The sequence below is a fragment of the Rattus rattus genome, chromosome 13 (assembly GCF_011064425.1).
Source record: "Rattus rattus isolate New Zealand chromosome 13, Rrattus_CSIRO_v1, whole genome shotgun sequence".
Lineage (NCBI taxonomy): Eukaryota > Metazoa > Chordata > Mammalia > Rodentia > Muridae > Rattus > Rattus rattus.
Window position 1 is genome coordinate 63,056,191 of NC_046166.1, and position 20,963 is coordinate 63,077,153.

At 41.9% G+C, this 20,963-nt stretch overlaps 1 pseudogene; it reads right to left on the minus strand.

Annotated features, from left to right (window-relative positions):
• Positions 1–12,930: 12,930 nt before the first annotated feature.
• Positions 12,931–13,063, minus strand: LOC116915154 (annotated as a pseudogene).
• Between the last annotated feature and the right edge of the window lie 7,900 nt (positions 13,064–20,963).

Genomic DNA, 20,963 nt, shown 5'->3' on the forward strand with positions numbered 1-20,963 from the left:
ATGCAAACTCACAAGTGTTGCTGGAAAAAAAAGAACAACCGCTATTCAAGGGGACGTGTTACAGCACAGGTCCTTCAAATCACCACACCCTTGTCCGTGAACGTGCAACTGAAGGACATCCTGGGACGTGGAAACCAAAAAAGGACATCTATTAGATAGCAGGCGCCACCGTGCCTTTACTGAAGGGAGTTTACTTTCTATGAAAATGAAAGGAAAACAAAAAAAATATTAGTTGAAACTGAACTGGAGACAACCTGGGGTTAAATTACCAGCTCTGGACCAAAATTAAAATAAAAGAAAAGAATGAAAAAAAGAAAAAGAAAAAGAAAAAAATTGAAACGAACTATAAACTCAAGTTTCCAAGTTGTGAGATCAGTTAAAATGTCATCTCAATGGTAGACTTGAAGAGGTTATAGTAGAAGAAAGGTAGAAATCTGCCTTTTCCTAATCTATAGCCTGGGTTGCAAGAACTTTCTACTGTATGGGTCGAGATGACTTTACTGAAGTCTATGTTTTCAAGTTTCAATTTGCAGAACTTTAGTTTGGGGAGGGGAGAGCAAAGATTGGTTTCAGTTTCTCTCCAGAATCATCCTTAACTTCTACCAAAGGTTATCACAGGGAAACAAATTTCATTATACAATATACTCAATCCCATTAAATTTGACCTAGCTCAATTATTCTTTTCTCTTTTTCTTTCTTTTTTTATTAATCTATTGTTTTTCTTTTCAAAGTTTACCTTTGCAACTCAGACAAGGTCTCTCAGGGCTATGAAGGCAAAGGGAGAGCTCACTTGGTCTGGTGGGCACTTGTCTGGCAACAATGTAGACCAGAAGTAATTGCTTCAGGGGAAAAAAACAGTGGGTCTGGGTGAGTTTTCTTTTTAAGGTTCCCAAATATTCCAGGTTTCCTGAACCTGCAAGGAAATGCCACACCTCAGTTATGTGTAAGGCTGAGTACCCTCAAGCCTGAATTTTTTTTTGGGGGGGGGAGTGCAGTTTCAGAAAGCCAATCTTAGGTCTTTTAAGCTGTCGGGTCGAATCTGACACTATGACACAATATCACAGTGTGACAACCCACAGTCTTGATGACCAAACCTGTGTTCACAATTATGCATAGATTCTTACCAAAGCTATCTAAGTAACTATATCGACATAAGATTAAGAATACCCATGACAATGTTCAAATTCTAAAGGGGTCAAGAAGGGGGAGAAAAAAAAAGCATATTTTAACTTTGGAAGAAAAGAATGTTTATTCTCAACCAAGCTACTGTAAGCTCTGTTTAAAAGTAAACAGCCTCCTTCAAGCTGGTAAATACTCAGAGAAGCAGCCATGTTTCCAAATGAATCATGAAAACATTGTGTCTTCAAGTTCATTCAGGCTCACTTAATGAATCCTCGTGTTACTTCATCACAGGACAGCAGTTCAAGGAACTCAGCCATGTCACTAAAGTTCTAGAAATTCTTTCCCAGTTCAATGTCTTGTCTTAAAATGGCCAGAACCAGTATTTACCCAAGGATCTCTCTCTAAGTCTCCTTGAAGATGCAGCTCTGGGGTTTCAGCTACATGAAAAGAGAAAGGCTTCCACGAAGACACCACAGCAAAGCAACAAACACAGCAAAGTTGCAGCCCTCAGTGACTCAGGACACTTACCTGGAAAATGAGACAATTCTGAGGGAAGTTTCCTTCTCCCTGTGCTACGTGACACATTTCAACATTGCTAAGGCTATCATCCAGAGCACTCAGCTTTGAGATATCGCCACAGTTCTGAAACATGCTATCAATAAGACACCAATAACTACAGCGTGCAGAGGATCTGTCATCGTGAACACTGGATGGCACCTCACTGCGATTAATTTAGCTTGACGGAGAAGCCTCAAAAGCTTGAAGGGGGCTTTCATAAAGGTGAGAGAAATACCTTTTGAGGATTTCCTGAGGCCCAACTAGGAACGTTAATTAAAAATTTAATGTATATTTTATTAAGAATTTAGCTTGGGGAAGTTTGTCAAAAATATCAAGGGTTTGGTGGAGACATCTATTTCGGACTGAGTGTTCCAAGGTGTCTCAATCTCTGCACACCATCTGGTTGTGGGCCTCTGTGTCTGTTCTTATCTACTGTAGTAGGGAGCTTCCCTGATGGTGGCACTGGCTTATGGGTATAGCACAATGCACTAAGAGCCATTGTATGGCTATGATCCTTTAGCAGAATGGTAATGTTCAGTTTTCTTCTAGATCTCTTGTCTATCTAGTCTTAGGCGCTTGTCCATCCAAGCAATGTCGAGGATGGGTAGGACTCAGGAGGAGAGAGGGATTGACCTAGGGAGAGGAAATAGAATACAGAGTTGGGAACAGACACGTGAAGGGCGATCATCCTGTTCTTTAATCCAGTCAGAGAGTGGTTGGTTACCCCAGCAAGCTTTTACCACTATAGCACTAGTGCACTATTGTAGACCGAAGTGTTTGTAGCTCAGTCGCCGTTTATCTTTGTCCTTTGAGAGCGCACGGAGTGCCTTCAAGTACCACAGACACAAGTCTGTAGGGGCGAAGGCGCTAGGTAACCACCAGCTCAATTTCTCTGTGTTCGGTGGGTTGTCCAAGTGTCGTCTTCATCAAGGGGACCTTACTTTACCATCAGTTTGTGGATAACCACCAAGACCCTTGGCATCGGCATCAGCCTGGGTCGTTTGGGGATTCCAGTGGGACCCCTTTGACTAACCACTCGATTAGATATAATCCATCCCTAACATTGGAAAGTATTTGGTGAAGAGAAATGTCCAGTTGGGGCTTTGTCGCTTCCATTATTTGACAATTTCATTTAGATCATATATATATATACATATCATATATATACATATCTTATATATACATATCTTATATATACAAACTACTATATTATGTTTCGATATGGCCTTTAGTTTTAGCTGCCCCCCATCCTCCCTCCCTCAGCCCCCTCTTCCCTTCGCCTCCCTGTTTGGTCTTCCTGTCCTTGCCCCTTCACTTGTCTGTCCATCTCTATTTATTCTATTTCCTCTTCCCAAGGAGATCTCTCTCTCTCCCCCTGAGTCCCTTATTCTATATTCAACCTCTGCAATTACATAAATTATAGATTGCTTATCAATGATTTAACAGCTAACACCCACACATAAGCAAGTATACATTACATATCTCTTTCTGGGTCTGTGGTAGTTCACTTGTTTTTTGGTTTTTGTTGGTTGACTGGTTGACTGGTTGGTTGGTTGGTTGGTTGGTTGGTTGGTTGGTTGTATTTTGGTTTTTGGGCTTTTTCGCTCCATCACTTTCCCCCATGAATTTCATGGTTGCATTTTTATAACTGGTAAGTAGTAATAGTCCATTGTTGTAAACAAGCCACATTTTCAATTTCTGCCTATTATGAACTGAACATCGATGAACATGGTTGAGCAAGTGTCTTGGTAGTAAGATGAAACATCTCTTGAGTCTCATCAAATCCCTCCCCTCAAAGCTCAGGGAACGTTTGGGACAGGGACACAGACTGTCAGAGCCAGATAGGAATGGAGGATAGAGAGCCCTAAGGAAGCATCAGGACTGACACACATATGACCGTACAGAGACTGTGCCAGCATGCATAGGTCCTGTATGGACCTACTCCAGACAGGGACCCAACACTGAATGGTGAAATGAACACCAGCCCACATCCTTAACTCAGAAGCCATCTCCATTGCAAGCCACTCAAATGAAAAATCACTTCTCTCCAATGGAATCTCACTGGGGATATAAACCAATCTTAGGGCTAAGCACCACGCCCACCAGTAAATGGCCAACAGGAAACGAACTCAATCCCATGTACACAATAAAAATTAAAGCATGGCCACGTTGAAACTCCTTGTAAAGTACATGTAACAACTTCCATAAAGATGGGTTCTGTAGATTGACTACATATAACATCATAAGGGGCTAGAGAAAGATCTGGTGTGGTCTCAGTCATACAGATAAACACAAAGTTCACCAGGCTATAAACCTCCTCCATTCCCAGCCTTCTGAGCAAAATATAGGTTAGATACTCTTCTTCTGAAGAGACTTCACTGCATGTTTGACATTTCCGGTTTCCCTAATGGATATTTGTGAATGCAAGATCTCATGCCCTCTACACAGATGGGAAGGAGTATCGTCAGTTGCTTCTTTCCCTTGGAAGCTTGCTCAGCTCCTCCAGCACTATGAAAGCGAGTCCTTAGGGAGAAAGCTTTCCAACCAGGTCCAGCTCTGATCCTCCTAGTCCTGTATTTAAGGGCAAGCTGTCCTCAGCAATAGGGACTTGTCTTCGGCCTCTGAAAGGCAACCAAGGGCAATAGCAGTAGCCTATATTCTCTGGGGAGTCTCTTGGATTCTCTTGACCAATAATTCAACAAGGGATTTCTAATGACTAGTACTAGAGGTTATGTTATCTAGTCTATAGTTCTTGGGAGGAGTATTTTCAGCCCAAGTGTGATATATATATGCATATATACATACATACATATATATATATATATATATACATTATATAGAGTTTTAGGGAAAAGTGATTCCTTAGGCCTCTTATGGCTTTTCAGTTGTCCTTAGTGTTATTTCCCCTCCTCTCTACTTCTCCTGCACTAAAGCCCCTCCCCCTCCACAACTAAGGCCATTTAATGTGCACTATGCTCCTCTGGGTCTGATTATAAATAAAAGGCAGAGACAACTCAAGACCTGGCCAGCCCAGAGACAAGAATACATCAGATTCAACACTGATGACAGCACTGAAGACAGCCTTATTTTATTTTTGCCAGCAATTCTAAACTAGCTTTCATTTGCCAAAGATTGTTCTAAATATTTTGGTCATTTTTTTATTATTCTGAAACTCTCATGAGTGCTTAACTCATTTGTCTCTAAGACGATTTGGGAATGTTTTAAAAATCACTGGAAGTAGGAAATGTATTCAGTAGTTCTCCTTTGCCAAAAAAAAATCAAGGGGGTGTTTAGAGCCCCTGGAGTAAGCTGAGACTGTGGGTCACCCTGAAACCTACAAAATGGGAATCAATGACAGTATCTGACTTAGAGGAGAAGAGGAAACAGCAGGTATAAGGGAGTCTGGGTCCCTCACCATGACAACATACCTTGGATAATAAATTTACAAGGTCTATGCTGGCTCTGTTTTTGAGATCTAGAATCAGTTGTTTTGAACTTGTAGCTAGGAGCAGTCCATCAGGTTGGGAGCATGCTGTAAAGTAGTCCTCCTCATTCATGGCAACTGGAAGGAAAAGATGGAGAGGTAAGATTCCAATATCCCTTTCAAGTTGAGTGTGGTGGCACATATATTTAATCCTAGCATGGGGAGGCAGAGACGGGCAGACAGATAGAAGCCAGTGTGGTCTACATGATGTGTTCCAGTCAAAGCTACATGGGATATGCTTGGCCCAGAGAGTAGCCCTATTTGGAGGTGTGACCTTATTGGAGGAAGTGTGTCACTGTGGGCATGGGCTTTAAGACCCTCCTCCTAACCACGAGGGAGCCAGTCTTCTCCTAGCAGCCTTCAGGTGAAGATGTGGAACTCTCAGCTCCTGCACCATGCCTGCCTGGATGCCGCCATGTTCCTGTCCTCACGATAATGGACTGAACCTCTGAACCTGTAAACCAGCCCCAATTAAATGTTGTCCTTATAAGAGATGCCTTGGGAGGAAAAAAGCTCTTTGCTCTTCTCTTCTCTGCTCTCTTGCCCTCTTTGTCCCTTTGTCTTGCTCCTTTGTCCCTTCTCTCCCCATCCCCCTCCTTCCTTACACATGCTCATGTCTGGCCTTTGTTCTTCCCTTCTTCTACTCTTCTTCTCTCATTAAACCTTTCCATGTGGGGAAAAAAAAAAGAGAGATGCCTTGGTCATGGTAGGTCTTTGGAAGAGTGTGGATTTTAGAACTTTGGATTTGGAAAGCAGTGGAATGTTTGAAGTAGGGTTTAATGGGCTATCCTAGTAGAAATATGGAAGACTTTGCTGCTGAGAGTAATTTGAACTGTGCAGACGTGGCCCGAGAGGTTTTAGTGGAGAATTTCAGTATGTGGCATAGAGGCTGTTTTTGTGGTATTTTGGCGAAGAATGTGGCTGCTTTTCCCCTTGTCTGAAGAGTCTACCTGAGATTTATATTAATTGCATTGACAAAGGATGTCTCGAAAAAGCCCAGCAGAGAATTTGTTCTCTGGTTGAGTTTTATGAAGAGCATTTTTAACAAGCGTAGCAAGGTTAGAAAGAAAAAATATAAAATGTATGGTTCAAATAATAAGAGGCACCAGGAAAGAGATAAAGAAATTAAGGGAGTGGTGATTTCAGGGCAAAATCCCACCCAGCTAAGCTCACTGTTTGTGTTCGCAGTTGAAGAAGAAATAGTTTGGATTTTTAATCTGAAATTAGCTACAATCCAGAAATGGAGGGCACTGTTGTGATCCAGATCTTGAGGCTGGAAGACGCAGGCTTTTGATCTCAGTCTTGAGGAACAGTAACCGTGAAAAGCCTAGGTCCAGGCCTGGTGATACACACCTTTAATTCCAAGAGACAAAGTCAAGTAGGCTGGGTTCAAGGCCAGCCTGGGACAGTTCTAGGTGAAGGGAAGCTTAAGTCGGGGTGTGGTGGTACCTGCCTTTAGTCATAGCATTCATGAGACAGAGCCATACAGATCTCTGAGTTCAAGGTCAATCCTCAGAGCAAGTTTCAGGACAGCCAAGTTTAGGCAATGAGGGAGTTGGAAAACCGAAAGCAGGGTAATGGAATAAGGGGGGGGGGCATGTTCCAGCTCCAGCAAGCAGCAGAACTTGGCAGCTTCAGCCACGCCCTCTCTGTCTTTAGAATCAAGAATAGAGGGGACAACTGGGACAATTGACGCTGATTAGCTGGAGCTAAGAATTTAGCACCAATTAAGAAGAGAACAGCATCCCTGAGGTGAAATCTGGGAAGTGTTTTCTGAGAGCACAAAGAAGCCATGTTCCAGAGATAGCCAACGATGTACCCGTGCTGCAGCTGTACTTGGTAATGTGTAAGAGTCACCCAGGTGGTACTGGTTGGGAAAGTATGAAGGCATCATGGGGAGCAGCTGAGGCTTGACACTGTGAGAGGCCAGGGAAGACCCTGGAGAAGACGTAGCCAAAACCTCCAGGGTTTTGGAGAAGCCAGTACCATGGGATGATCACCAGGAACAGCAGCAGCAGTGGAGTGGAGTCAACCAGAGCCTAGAGTGCTAGAGAGGGCAGAGCGGGAGAAGTAATGAAAGCCCTTTGGAGGAGTCCAAAGGATCACATATGGATACCAGACACTGGAATAAGAAGCTGTGAAGTTGAAGTTCATTTGGAGATCCCAAGGTATTAAAGATGCCAGAGCTGTGGGATACCTGCTGAGGAAAGCTGCTAACAGGAAGTGAAACCAGCCAAGGAGAAAGAAATTTGTTACAGTCAACAAAGATGAAAAAGATCTGAAGACCACGTCAACATCAGACATGGAGATGCAGAGTTTGAACCAAATGGCCTACAGGTCTCACCTCTTTTTTTTTTTTTTTTTTTTTTTTTACCTTTAATTATTTTTTTATTTTTTGAGATTATAATTTAATTACAATTTCTTCACTCTCCCTCCCTCTAAATTTCCCATATACTGCTCCCATTCTTATTCAAATTCATGACCTCTTTATTCACTTTTTATTATTGCATTCGTATATGTATATATTTATATACAATATTTATATATTCCTAAATAAAACCTATTCAGTCTGTATCATGTTACTTGTACATATGTTTTCAGGACTGAACATTTGACACTAGACAACCTAAGAAAGTCTACCTCTCCAGCTCTCAGCCCCTTCTCCTCCTCCTCCTCCTCTTCCTCCTCCTCCTCCTCCTCCTCCTCCTTCTCCTTCTTCTTTTTCCTCCTCCTCCCCTTCTCCTCCTCTTCCTCTTTTTCTTCTTCTTCTTCCTCCTCCTCCTCCCTTTTTTCTTCTTCTTCTTTAAATATCATTTTCTCCCTTCTATTGAAAATAGCCAAATGGTGGTGACACATCTTTTATCCCAATACTCAGGAGGCAGAGGCAGGTGATTTTCTGTGTGTTCAAGGCCAGCCTGATCTACAGAGTGAGTTCTATTACAGCCAAAGCTCCACAGAGAAGCCGTACCTCAAACAACAAAAGCAAAAATGTTTTATTTTTTTTCCCTCACACATGTATCCTGGTTTCATCAAAATTGAACTAAACAAATGAGTAGGAGAATAAGAGCCCAAGAGGAAGCATAAGAAACAGAGATTCGCTCGTTCAGCTAGCCACTCGGGAATCCCATAAAAACACTCAACTGAGTATATATACATAAGACGTGTATATACATAAGACCTGTAGGGTAAAAGATAGAAGAAACACACACACACACACACACACACACACACACACACACACACACACACACACACACAAATTAAAATTAAAATTAAAAAAATAAATAAGATTTTAAAAAATGAGGAGTCGTGACATGACCTCATGAGACAAGGAACCTTCTAGAAAGCCACTGAGGTCATTTCCTGTTGGCATCTACTCTTGAGCATGCACTGTCCTCATGCCTGTTTCCAGTTTGTTTACTGTTTTGCTATTGTCATTGGTATGGTTTTAAGACAAGGTCCCACTGTCTAACCCAGGCTGGCCTGGAACTTTCAATCTTCCTGCCTCAGCCTCTTAACATTCTGAAATTCGTGTGTGTGCCACTAAGCCTGGCTGAGCTATTGAATATTTTCTAATAATTTTTATTGGTATTTTTAATTTTGATTGTGTGAGTATTCTGTTTGCGTGTACACCTGCATACCAAAAAGAGCATCAGACCCCTTTATAGAAGGTTATCACCATGCAGGTGCTGGGAATTGAACCACAGGCCCTCGGGAGGAGCACCAGGGCTCTTAACCACTGAGCCATCTCACCAGCCCCAGCTATTGAAAATTTTAAACTAAGTTATTAATGATAGTGAGTCGCTGATTCGCTCACAAAAATCACAGCTTTTTTTTACCCCCTCAGTTGAAATTAGAGTGTTTGTTCTGATCCAGGTCTGAGTGGCAAGGACCATGGCTCAGGAAAAAGGGATTCAAACAACATGGGTTCAGTGGGAAAGTGGTTTTGTGGACTTCACAGTTACAGAACAAAAGAAAGTCACAAATCAAGGCATTTTCCCAACACCTTGGTGGGAATATCAGAGAGCAAGCAAGGCCTCTATGCCTTAGGCACCAACAGTTGATTACTTTCTTAGCTTTATGTCAGTGGAAGGTAGTAGCTTGCTGAGTTTCTAAGGTTTTACCTGATCACTGAAAGCGTTAGGTTAGTCGGAGGTGGCCCATGAATGTCTCCTGAAAGAACTAACATTAGCCCATGGCAGTTTTGGCTCTTGACCCGCAACATTCTAATTCTCCACAGTTATGAAATTCTAATCAGTGGCTCATCCCTATAGACTCTTTATTGTAAGTATGGCTTTTGTTTTTCCTGGAAACATTAGTTTGCAAATAATAATCCGTAACACAAAAATGAAAAATAACAATGTGAAATAATTGCACAATAGTGAGTTTGTGAGGGTTGTTTGCTGGAGTGGGTGGTTTTGGTGGTTGTGTATTGGGGTTTATTTGGGTATTGCTAATCAATCAGGCCTACTGAGTCAGAATAATCTATGGAACAATGCTTGCTAGAATGTATGTATTTATTTATTCCTCTCTCATTTATTACATCCTGACCACAGCTTTCCCCCTTTCTCCACTCTTCCCAGTTCCCTTTCCCTCCCCCTACCCCAGATCCACGCCTCCCCTGTTTTTCTCTTTTAAAAATTTTCTTTTAAGAAAGAGAAACCTCCCAGGGATATCAACCAAACATGGCATAACAGGTTACAATAGGACTAGGCACAAACTCTGAGATCAAGGCTGGACCAGGCAACCTTGTAAGAAGAAAAGGATCCTAAATGCAGGCAAACGAGTCAGAGACTCACCCACTCTCACTGTTAGGGATCCCACAAAACCACCAAGTTACACAACTGTAACATCTGCAGAAAACCTAGTTCAGACACACACACACACACACACACACACACACACACACACAGATTGTTGTTTCAGTCTCTGTGAGCTCCCTATGAACCCTGCTTAGCTGATTCTCTGGGCTCTGTTCTCATGGTGTCTTCAACCCCTCTGGCTCCTACAATCTTGCCCCCTCCCCACTTCTGAGGGGTTCCCTTGGTGCCTTCATATGTAAAAACAAAAAACTCAAGATAGCTAAAACAATCCTTTATAGTAAAAACAACTGGAGATATCACCATCTATGATTTCAAGCTATACTACAAAGCTATGGTAACAAAAACTGCATGGTATTGGTGTATGCTGTGAGAAGCCCTGGTGCTGTTTATATTTTGTGTTAATTCTGCTTCCTCTAGAGGAGCTGCCCCCAACAAGGAGTAGATCACATACTCAGGTGATCTCTCACTGGGCCCACATGGCCTGGAGAAGCCACAAGTAACAGAGGGGCCTCATAGCTGGGGGATAGAGTGGCACAATGATAGATCCTTCCATTCTAGTCATATAGCTTATAAATATAATATAAATATAATAAATGGTGTGTGTGTGTGTGTGTGTGTGTGTGTGTGTGTTTTATACAGGCTTATTGGGGTAAGAAATTACCAAAACAGGTTGACCAACAGAATAGAATTAAAATGCACACGCATACAGACACCTGATTTCGGATAAAGAAGCTAGATATATACAATGGGGGAAAACATCTTCAACAAATAGTGCTGGTCTTGCTGGATGTCAGCACATAGAAAAATGCAAATAAATCCATATCTATCACCCTGCACAAAACTCAAGTCTAAGTGGATTATAGACCTCAACATAGAACCAGATACACTGAACCCAATAGACAAGAAAGTGGGGCATAGCCTTGAATGCTTTGACACAGGAGACAACTTCCTGAACAGAGATCGCAGACAGTGCAGGCACTAAGAACCATAATCAATACATAGGACCTCCTAAAACTGAAAAGCTTCTGTAAGGCAAAGGACACATCAGTAGAACAAAGCTGCAGCTGCAGAATGGGAAAAAGATCTTCACCAACTCCACATCCAACAGAGGGCTGATATCCAAGACGCATAAAGAACTCAAGAAACTAGACGTCAGCGCACCAAACAACCCAATTAAAAACGAGATAGAGATCTAAACAGAGAATTCTCAGCAAAGGAATCTCAAGTGGCCAGGAAACACTTAAAGAAACACTCAGCACCCTTAGCCAGAAAAATGTAAAACAAAACAACGCTGAGATTCCACCTTAACATCCATTGGAATGGCTAAGACCAAAAACACAAGCAACATTTCGTACTGGCGAGGATATCGAGCAAGGGCCACACTCCTCCGTTGCTGGAGGGAGTGTAAACTTGTGCAGCTGCCATTGAAATCAAAATGGCAGTTCCTCAGAAAATCGGAAATCAATCTACCTCAAGACCTAGCTCTCCCACTCTTGGGCATATACCCAAAGGATTCCGTTCTATCAGAAAGACACGTGCTCAACTATGTTCATTGAAGCTTTATTCATATTAGCCAGAACCTAGAAACCTAGATGTCTCTAAACCAAACAGTGGATAAAGAAAAGGTGGTACATTTATATATATATATATATATATATATATATATATATATATATATATATATATATAAACTTGTAGGCAATTTGATGAAACTAGAAAAAAAAATGATCATGAATGAGGTAACCCAGATCCAGAGTGACAAGCATAAATGTACTCACTTATAAGCGGATATTAGCTGTGAAATGAAGGACAATCATGCTGTGATCCACAGACGCAAAGACACTAAGTAAGAAGAAGGACTCAGGAGGAGATGCACGTAGACGTAGAAAGTAGACGTTTCAATATGGACCCCAAGTTCAGATCGGAAATAATCAGACACGTGAAGGATGTCTTCGCTATGGACATATTCAAACACTTGGGGCAAATGAATGTATTATACACAAGTACTTAAAGGTTGCTTTTGCTAAAAAGGATCCAATTGTTTCTCGGGCCCCAGCATAAACGAAGCTTCACTCCTGGCATCTCTGCCGCCATTTTGCCCTGTACTTAGGCTGGAGGCTCGGAGGAGTTTTTATCTTTTTTTCTTCTGCAGTCACCTTGAATTCCAGGAAGAGCACCCATCCCACCCCCAACCCCAACCAACCCACCCTCACATCTCCCAAACCCAGGAAGAACTCTTATCCTACCCTCAGCCCGCATCCCCACCACCCCTAGTCCAGATGAGGACGCTTAGCCCTCAGTGATTGACAGATGACAATTCAACCTATCATTACCCACACTATTTAAACCTAAACCTCTGCGTCAGGACCTTAAGGATGGGCCGAAGCAGTGGGTCACTGTCTTCCATTTTCCATGTGGCCTCTCTACTGTCTCTTTAATCGGCGTAGTGGGTACGTGTGGTCAAGGCTGGCCTTTTGGGACTGACACAGCCTGGACTTTGCCTCAAAAGGCACCACTCGCACAGAGCAAACTTAGGAATCAGATACATCCTTGCCCAACTCCTCGGCTAGTGGACGCAGGCCTGCGAAATCTTGGAGGAAACATTGGAAGTAGATGTGCTTGGCGTTTAGTTCTTGGTTGTTTTTGTCCTTCTGTTTTGTCTGAGGTTTTCCTGGGAGCTGTTTATTTGCTTTGTTGCACTGCAGGGGCTCAAATCCAGGGCCTTGTGCTTGCGGGGGCAAGGGCTCTCCCACTGAGCTATTGAAGTAGCGTTTAATTAATTACTCTGGATATGAAATTTTTTCTTAATGGTAAAAGCTGAAATGCTGGTTTTAAAAATATTGTTTGTGTAATTTCTCTTTTTTGTTGCTGTTCAAATATGTCTTTAATTAGTTTTTAACTTATTAACAACAAAGGGGGGGCAACCTTTTGCCAAATCTCTTCTGAAATTTCCTTTCCTGAAATAAAATATAATTACATCGCTGTCCCGTTTTCATATATTTGTGTGTATTTCTATTAGCAATGATCGCACCTCGGATAAACCTCATTGGCTACGATACTGCCACTGCGCAAAGCTGTATTTCTAAATATATAAATATTACTTGCTCTTAACCTCACAAAAGAAACCTTTGAACTTCTGAGAAGCAAATACATATCACTCCATGTCCGATCAATCTCCAGCAGTCTTAGATGGAGAGGAAAAGAAGCTCCCGTTGCCTGTTGCAATGACCACTAGGGACTCCATCAAAAGGGAAATGGAGCATTTCTCAGCAACAGGCTGGGCAGTGGAGCCTCTGGCCTGCTCGCAGTGAAAGCAAAACTCGGGATTCCGAGGAAACTAACAGGTATTTTAGAACATCCCTGGCAGGGAGGGCTAAGCGCCTGATTGGGGCGGTTCTGAAGAACAATGCAGCCTTTGCCTAAGCCCTAGTTGGGGCCCTGGGCTGTGAAAGACCCCTGATAGACATGCAAATAGGAAGGGGCCTGAATAGCCTGCCATCCCGGCCTGGGAGATAGCACAGCACATGCCCCAGCCAAAAATAACGGTTGCTGTAAGGATCTGTAGGTCAGGCTGAAATGTACCATTGAACACTTCTCTTTAAAGCGCCTCTGCGATTCTGAAAGGCAATCACGCACTCAGTCGTTTGCCTTAGTTAATTGGGCCAAGGCCTCATCAGCTAATCAGAAAGCGCCTGGAAGCTATTATTGGCTACTACCTTTTTTTTTAAAAAAAAAAGTCTTTACAGATAAAAATGGTTTTTTAACATTGTTTTTATTTTTAGGAAAAAAAATCACTAAAGCTCAAACTTCTGAATTCACAACTCAGGGGGAGGAAATAGGAAAGATTGTATATACGACTTCCATAATTCACCTGAGCAGAGTTCAACTGTCAAGATTAGTAGTTAATTTTAGGAACCGAAAGTGGTAGGAGCCCCCCCCCTCCCCGCCCCCATAACACTCCAGCGCTCCCTGAGGGGCTGGCTGTCTTGGGGAACACACAGGATGGCCAGTGTCCCATGCTCCTTCAATAGGCTGAGCCCTGAGAAACCGCAACAAAAGCCCACTGATGGGCCCTGGTCACAGTCCGGAGGAGTCGCTTCTCAGAGAGGAAGGTAGCAGGCTGTGTGCCAAACCTTCCTTCCTCTCTAGGCAGGCTTCCTTACGGGGCTGTGACCGTCCATTCAGAATCGTCAGCACCAGAAAAACACGTAAAGAAAACCACACAATGGCGCCGGTTCTTATCACCAGCTAAAGGTATACTCGCTCCATTGTTCCGGTGCTGGGTTGGATACAGAGTAGTTATCGGAGAACTGTATCGGTTCCCGTCTTAAATAAAGATACAAAAGGAAAGCCACTGCAAAGAAGGAAGACAGAAGTGAGTCATATGAGGCAGGTTAGTATAAGGATAGCCACAGCCACTGGGGGCAACCCGGGGTAACCTGGGCCAATTCCTCCTTCCCAGTAAGGCAACGCCAGGGAGAAGTGGTGTGACCTTGTTGAAGGAAGTAGGTCACCTTCGGTGGGCTTTGAGGTTTCAAAAGCCCAAGCCAGGCCGGTGGCTCTCTTTCTTCTTGCTGCCTGTAGATCCAGATATAGAACTCTCAGCTACTTCTCCAGTACCGTATCTGCCTTTGTGCGGCCATGTTCCCCGCCATACTGACTGACTAATGGACTATACCTCCGAAACTGTAAGACCCAATTAAATGCTTTCCTTGATAAGAGTTGCTATGGTCATGGTGTCTCTTCACAGCAATAAAACCCCGATGAAGGCACTGACTATGTTTTCTTCTAGAAGTTTTAGCGTTTCAGGTTTCGGGTCTAGGTCTTTGATTCACTTGGAGTTTTTGAGTTAGTTTTTTGTGCACGTGATAGATATGGGTCTAATTTCATTCTTCTGCTTATGGACTTCCAACTGTCTTTTTCAAATATTAAATGGCCATAGTTCTATGTCCTCATGTTTGGGTCTGTGCTTTTTGTCCCATAGGAGGTTGACTATGTCAGTGTCACTGGTTGTGGTTATTGTTGTTGTTTGAGGTTTTCACTTTTTTTTTTTATTTTAAGATTTATTTATTTTATGTATATGAGTACACTGTAGCTGTCTTCAGACACACCAGTAGAGGGCATCTGATCCCATTCAGATGGTTGGGAGCCACCATGTGGTTGCTAGGAATTGAACTCAGGACCTCTGGAAGAGCAGTCAGTGCTCTTGACCACTGAGCCATCTCTCCAGCCCGAGGTTTTTATTTCTGAAACATAGTTTGAAATATGGAATGATAATCCCCTCTTTTTAAATATTAACTTTATTTATTTATTTTTTTCTTTTTTTCGGAGCTTGGGACCAAACCCAGGGCCTTGCACTTGCTAGGTAAGTGCTCTACCACTGAGCTAAATCCCCAACCCCTATTTATTTATTTTTACACTCTAGATTTTATTCCTCTCCCAGTCCACCTTCCTACTTTTCCACATCCCATGTCTCCTCCCTGCCCCTTCTGTCTCCACGAGGATGTCCCAACCCCACCCCACCCCCAGACCTCTAAACTCCCTGGAGCCTCCAGTCTCTTGAGGGTTAGGTACATCTTCTCTGACTGAACCCAGATCCAGTAATCCTCTGCTGTGTATGTTGGGGGCCCCTTATCAGCTGATATATGCTGCCTGGTTGGTGATCCAGTGTCTGAGAGATCTCAGGGGTTCAGGTTAATTGAGACACTTGGTCCTCCTACAGGGTTGCCCTCATCCTTGTCCTCCTCCAGCTGTTCCCTAATTCAACCAGAGGGGTCAGCAGCTTCTCTTCACTGGATGGGGGCACAAATCTGCATCTGATTCTTTCAGCTGCTTGTTGGGTCTCTCAAAGGCAGTCATGACAGGTCCCTTTTTGTGAGTGTTCCACAATGGTGTCAGGAACCTTTGGGGCCTCCCCTTGAGCTGGATCTTCTTTTCCTCAGGTTCTTCTCCATTTCCATCTCTGCAGTTCTTTCAGACAGAAACAATTATGGGTCAGAGTTTTTGACTCTGGAATAGCAACCCCATCCCTCACTTGATGCCCTGTCTTTCTGCTGGAGGTGGGCTCAACAAGTTTCCTCTCCCCACTGTAGGGCCTTTCATATAGGCTCCCCCCCCCCACTTTGAGTCTTGAGAGTTTCTCACCTGCCAGGTCTCTGGTACATTCTGGAGGGTCCTCCCAACCTCCTGCTTCCCTAGGTCGCCTGTTTCCAATCTTTCTGCTGGCCTTCAGGGCTTCAGTCCTTTTTGCCCCCAAGTGGGACTGAGATGTGCTCACTTGGGTCATTCAGCTTGTTGACTTTTTGAGTTCTGTGAACTGTATATTAGGTATTATGTACTTTTTTAATATTTTGCCTAATATCTACTTATTAGTGAGTATGTATGGTGCAAGTCCTTTTGGGTCTGTGTTACCTCACTCAGGATAACATTTTCTAGTTCCATCCAATTGCCTGCAAAACTCAAGATGTTCTCGTTCTTAGTAGCTGAATAGTATTCCATTGTGTAAATGAACCACATTTTCTGTGTCCATTCTTCTGTCGTGGAACATCTCAGTTGTTTCCAGTTTCTGGCTATCACAAATAAGGCTGCTATGAACATAGTGGAACACGTGTCCCTGTTGATAATTCCCTGTTGCTCTGTTATTTTTGCTTAGGATTACCTTGACTGTCGGGGTCTTTTGTGCTTCCAAATGAGTTTTGGGATAGTTTCCCCCTTATTTCTATGAAGAATGAGATGGGAGTTTTGATTAGGATTGCATTGAACCTGTAAAGAGCATCTGATAGGATAGATAGACTTTCATAATATCAATGCCAATCTATTTGCATTGTCTCTCTTTCCATTCTTCCTGAGTTTCTTCATTCAGAGATTTAAAGTTCCCATCACAGATGTCTTTCACATCCTTGGTTAGCATTATTCCTAGATATTTTTTCTTTCCTTGATACTGCTTATGAAAGGGAGTGTGTCTGTTATTTTTCCCATGATGTTTGTTGTTGGTGTACAGAAATGCTATGACCTCTTCTACATTGGTTCTATGTCCTGACACTTTGATAAAACTGTTGATAGCACCCAAAGGTTCTCTGGTGGAGTTCTGGAACCTCTTGTGTGTAATATCATGTTGTCTGTAGATAATGATAGCTCGAATTTCTCTCTTTTCTTACTCGTATCCCTTCAGTTTTCATCTCTTGTCTTCTTGCTGGTGGACCAAGGATGGTGGATGGATAAACTTAAAAACTTGGGAAGCCTGTGAGTTTGTTGTGCTTTAAGAGCATGGACTACACCAAAGCAAATGTTCTACCAGAAAAATCTTACTTCAGTGTGGTTGATGGCTCCTCATACAGATAGAGCCACACAGATGGAGTTTCTACATCCATTCACTGTCTGTCTTCTATACGGTCTAGACTCTCCCCATGAGAAATCGGGGAAGCATCACATATAAACAACAGGAAGGAGCAGGATCCTCGGGTGAGGCTCCAGTGACCTTTCGTATCCATCCTTCTGTGAGGGAACATCAGCTGTCAGCAAGCCTGATCTAATGGGTCGCTTTTAAACAGTCACAGCTGTTCTGATAAAGTCGACAGATAACTACGCTTGGAAGATAACCATTCTGCAACACACATCTGAAAGCATTTCCTTTTTTATGTAGTACAAAAAAAAAAAAGCACAGAGATGAGTTTTTGCCCAAAATATGTTGTAAAAGAGAAATTACAATTATGACATTGTAATAAAATGTATTAGGACCATCTCCAAACCTCAAGGTGTCTTTGCATGCATTTAAATAGGTTTAGTTGGATTTTCGGTGAGTTTTTCCCTTTGCTTCGGATTTTTATAGTTGTATTTTATCAAGGCTTCGTGAAGATGAGGATCTTAAAAAATCCCGTTTTCCAAAGGAGTCAGCAGCAATCCACAGAGCGTCCCTCAAGTGTTTGCATTTATGCATACATACATAAACACACGATTTTAAATAGGCATGTCAAAAAAGTTCTAATTTTACGAAGTGGCCACAGATTTTCTTAGTCACGTTTTAGGAATTTCAGGGATAGATTGAGTTTTGTTGCACATAAAAACAATTGCAGGACCTTTTATTTTATTGCTTTGTGTTCTGTTTAGTATTCAGAGCCAATGTACGAATGTTCATCATTTAGAGAAGCACAAAATCTAGTTATCTTTAGTTAGATTTTTTTTTAAACATTTACAATATTTGAACGTCGGGCTAACATCATTATTATTAGCCATAAGGCCAGCTGGACAACCAAATGGGCATTTTTTAAAAAAACATTGACTCCTCCCTGGAGTTAGATATTGTAGGAGTGGAAAAGGAAACGGCCAAATGTTAACGAATTAACAACCCAAACATTCTAAAAAGGAAGAAAAAAATAAACAGAATGTTCTAGAACCCAAAGGGATATCCAAACAAATAGAATTTTAATAGCCAGTTTGAATTAAACCCGTGGACCTTGGACCAAACTAAGGGAGATCTGATTCCCAGAAAATACTCAAAGATCCACCCAAGGAGGCAACACTAGATGCTTGGATCTAAGTGGTTCATGATGGTAACCAGCACCAATTTTTAAAAAAGATTTATTTATTTATGTATATGAGTGTTTTATTTGCATATATGCCTGAATAACAGAAGAGGGCATCAGATCCCATTACAGATAGTTGTGAACCACCATGTGGTTGCTGGGAATTGAACTCAGGACCTCTGGAAGAGAAGCCAGTGCTCTTAACCGCTGAGCCATCTCTCCAGCCCAGCTGGCACCAATCCCAATGATTCCTCCAGTAAAATTAGACTATCCCTGAGGCTCCATGTTTAGATGTAAAAATCGCAGGTGTAAGAATTCAGTTCTTATCAAAGGGGAAGATACGATAACTCACTCTGCAGCCAAGCATGGATAATCATGGCCCAGAAACACAGATCCAGGTTATTCCAGACTCTATATGAAATCCCTGCCATTATGGACAAAAGAGAGTTGAAAATGACAATGTTGTAAATACGTTAGTGAAAACATCATATAGACAGGTTATGAAAGAGTAAGAAACTTCCATCATAGATCTCAGGTGCTACCTGCTGATACTCTTATCCTTTTATCCAGAGAAGTGTTGTGGTGAGGATGGTAAGTAATTCCTCCTGGAGCGTCCATGTCCAGATCAGGACTGGAGCACCCTTTTTCTTTGAGTTTCACAGGGGTCCTGGTAGAGACCGTGAATTCCCATATGCAAGAGCTTTCGGTCTATTTTCTTCGTCATTTATAGAAAAGGTTTAAATGGAGCATGGTGTTATAATCAAAATGCCATCTAAATGTTGTCTTTCAATCTCTCAGATTGTATTGGATCCAGGCAGGGTTACAGTAGCATGTGATGTGCCAAGGTTGTATGAGACAAACATATCAATGACTAAGGACACACCCACAGTGGGGGGTGCAATAGAACAGAAAGGGAGTTTCCAACAATGGTTTTTCGTGAAGAGAAAGGAGAAAATGGAGAAAACTACTAACCTGGTTTCTTCAAAAGGCATCCAATGGCAGAGAATGTTTGTAGATTCTGAGTACTCCCTCTAGAAGGCTGCTTAACAGTTTTTATTTCCTTAGCCTTAACACTGAGTTCCTCCATAATCTGTTATCTTTTACATTTTTTTCTTATTTTTTTAAATTGGACTTGCTTTCTACAATATATTCTGATTAGTTTCGCCTCCCCTACTCTCCCAGTTCCTTTTCACCTCCCCACCTCTCCTGACCCACATCTTTTCATCACAGTCTCCTTAGAAAACAAACAGGCGTCAAAAGAATAACATCAAATTAAAATATAACACGAGATGAAATAAAAATAAGCAAACCATTATAGGATGAAATAATCAAACAAGAAAAAGAGCCAGGCGGAGCTGGGGAGATGGCTCAGTGGTTGAGAGCACCTGACTGCTCTTCCAGAGGTCCTGAGTTCAGTCTTCTGTGTCCGAGTGGCAGCTCACACATGTCTATGACTCAGGTTCCAGGGGACCTGACACCGTCACGAAGACATACATGCAGGCAGAACACCAATGCACATAATATAAACATAAATTATTTTTAAGAAGAAAAATACCCAAATAAAAGGGTCAAGAAATGCATATAGACACAGAAACACACACACACAAATAAATATGATATTTTAATATCATATTATATGATATCATTGAGAGAGCCAATCTGAAAAAAAAAGGTGGAGAGCAATAGAGAATGACACCCAAAACTGACGTCTTACCTCTGCATATATACACAGGAATATATTCCACATAAACACAACAGGGAAAAAAGTCAAAGAAATAATTTCACCACCCAATTCAAGGTCTTAGGAAAAACAAGAAATAGCCAAACTCAAAAGCAGTAGACAGAAGAGCATCATAAGGATCACAGCAAAAATGAGTGTCATGGAGACCAAGAACAATACAAAGAATCAGGGAAACCAAGAGTTGGCTCATAGCAAAAATGAGATTGATAAGGTTTTAGGCAAACTAGCCACAAGAAAAGGAGAGAAGATGTAAATAAATAAAATTAGAGGTCAAAGAGTAGATGTCATAACACGTAGTAATGAAATCCAGAAGATCATTAAGGAGTAGTTTAAAAATCACATTTTCCAAAAATCTGAAAAATCTAGGATAAGGATCAGACAAATTATGACCCTGCAAAATTAAATCTGGAATGTAAACGGCTCAAACAGATCTATACAAAAGCAACTAAAATGAGCAATTCTCAGCAAAGCAAAGCCCAGAACTGGGCAGATTCACTGTTAAGTTCTACCCATCCTTTGAATTAAAACTGGAAAGGAAACACACGAAATTCATTACAAGATGCCAGCATTACCCCAACACCAAAACCACATAAAGTAACAACAACAACAACCACAACAAAAACAAAAACAATCAAACGCAACAATACTCAATAAAATAATCACCAATCAAATTTAACAACCCGTTACCAACATATCCATCCCAATCAATCAAG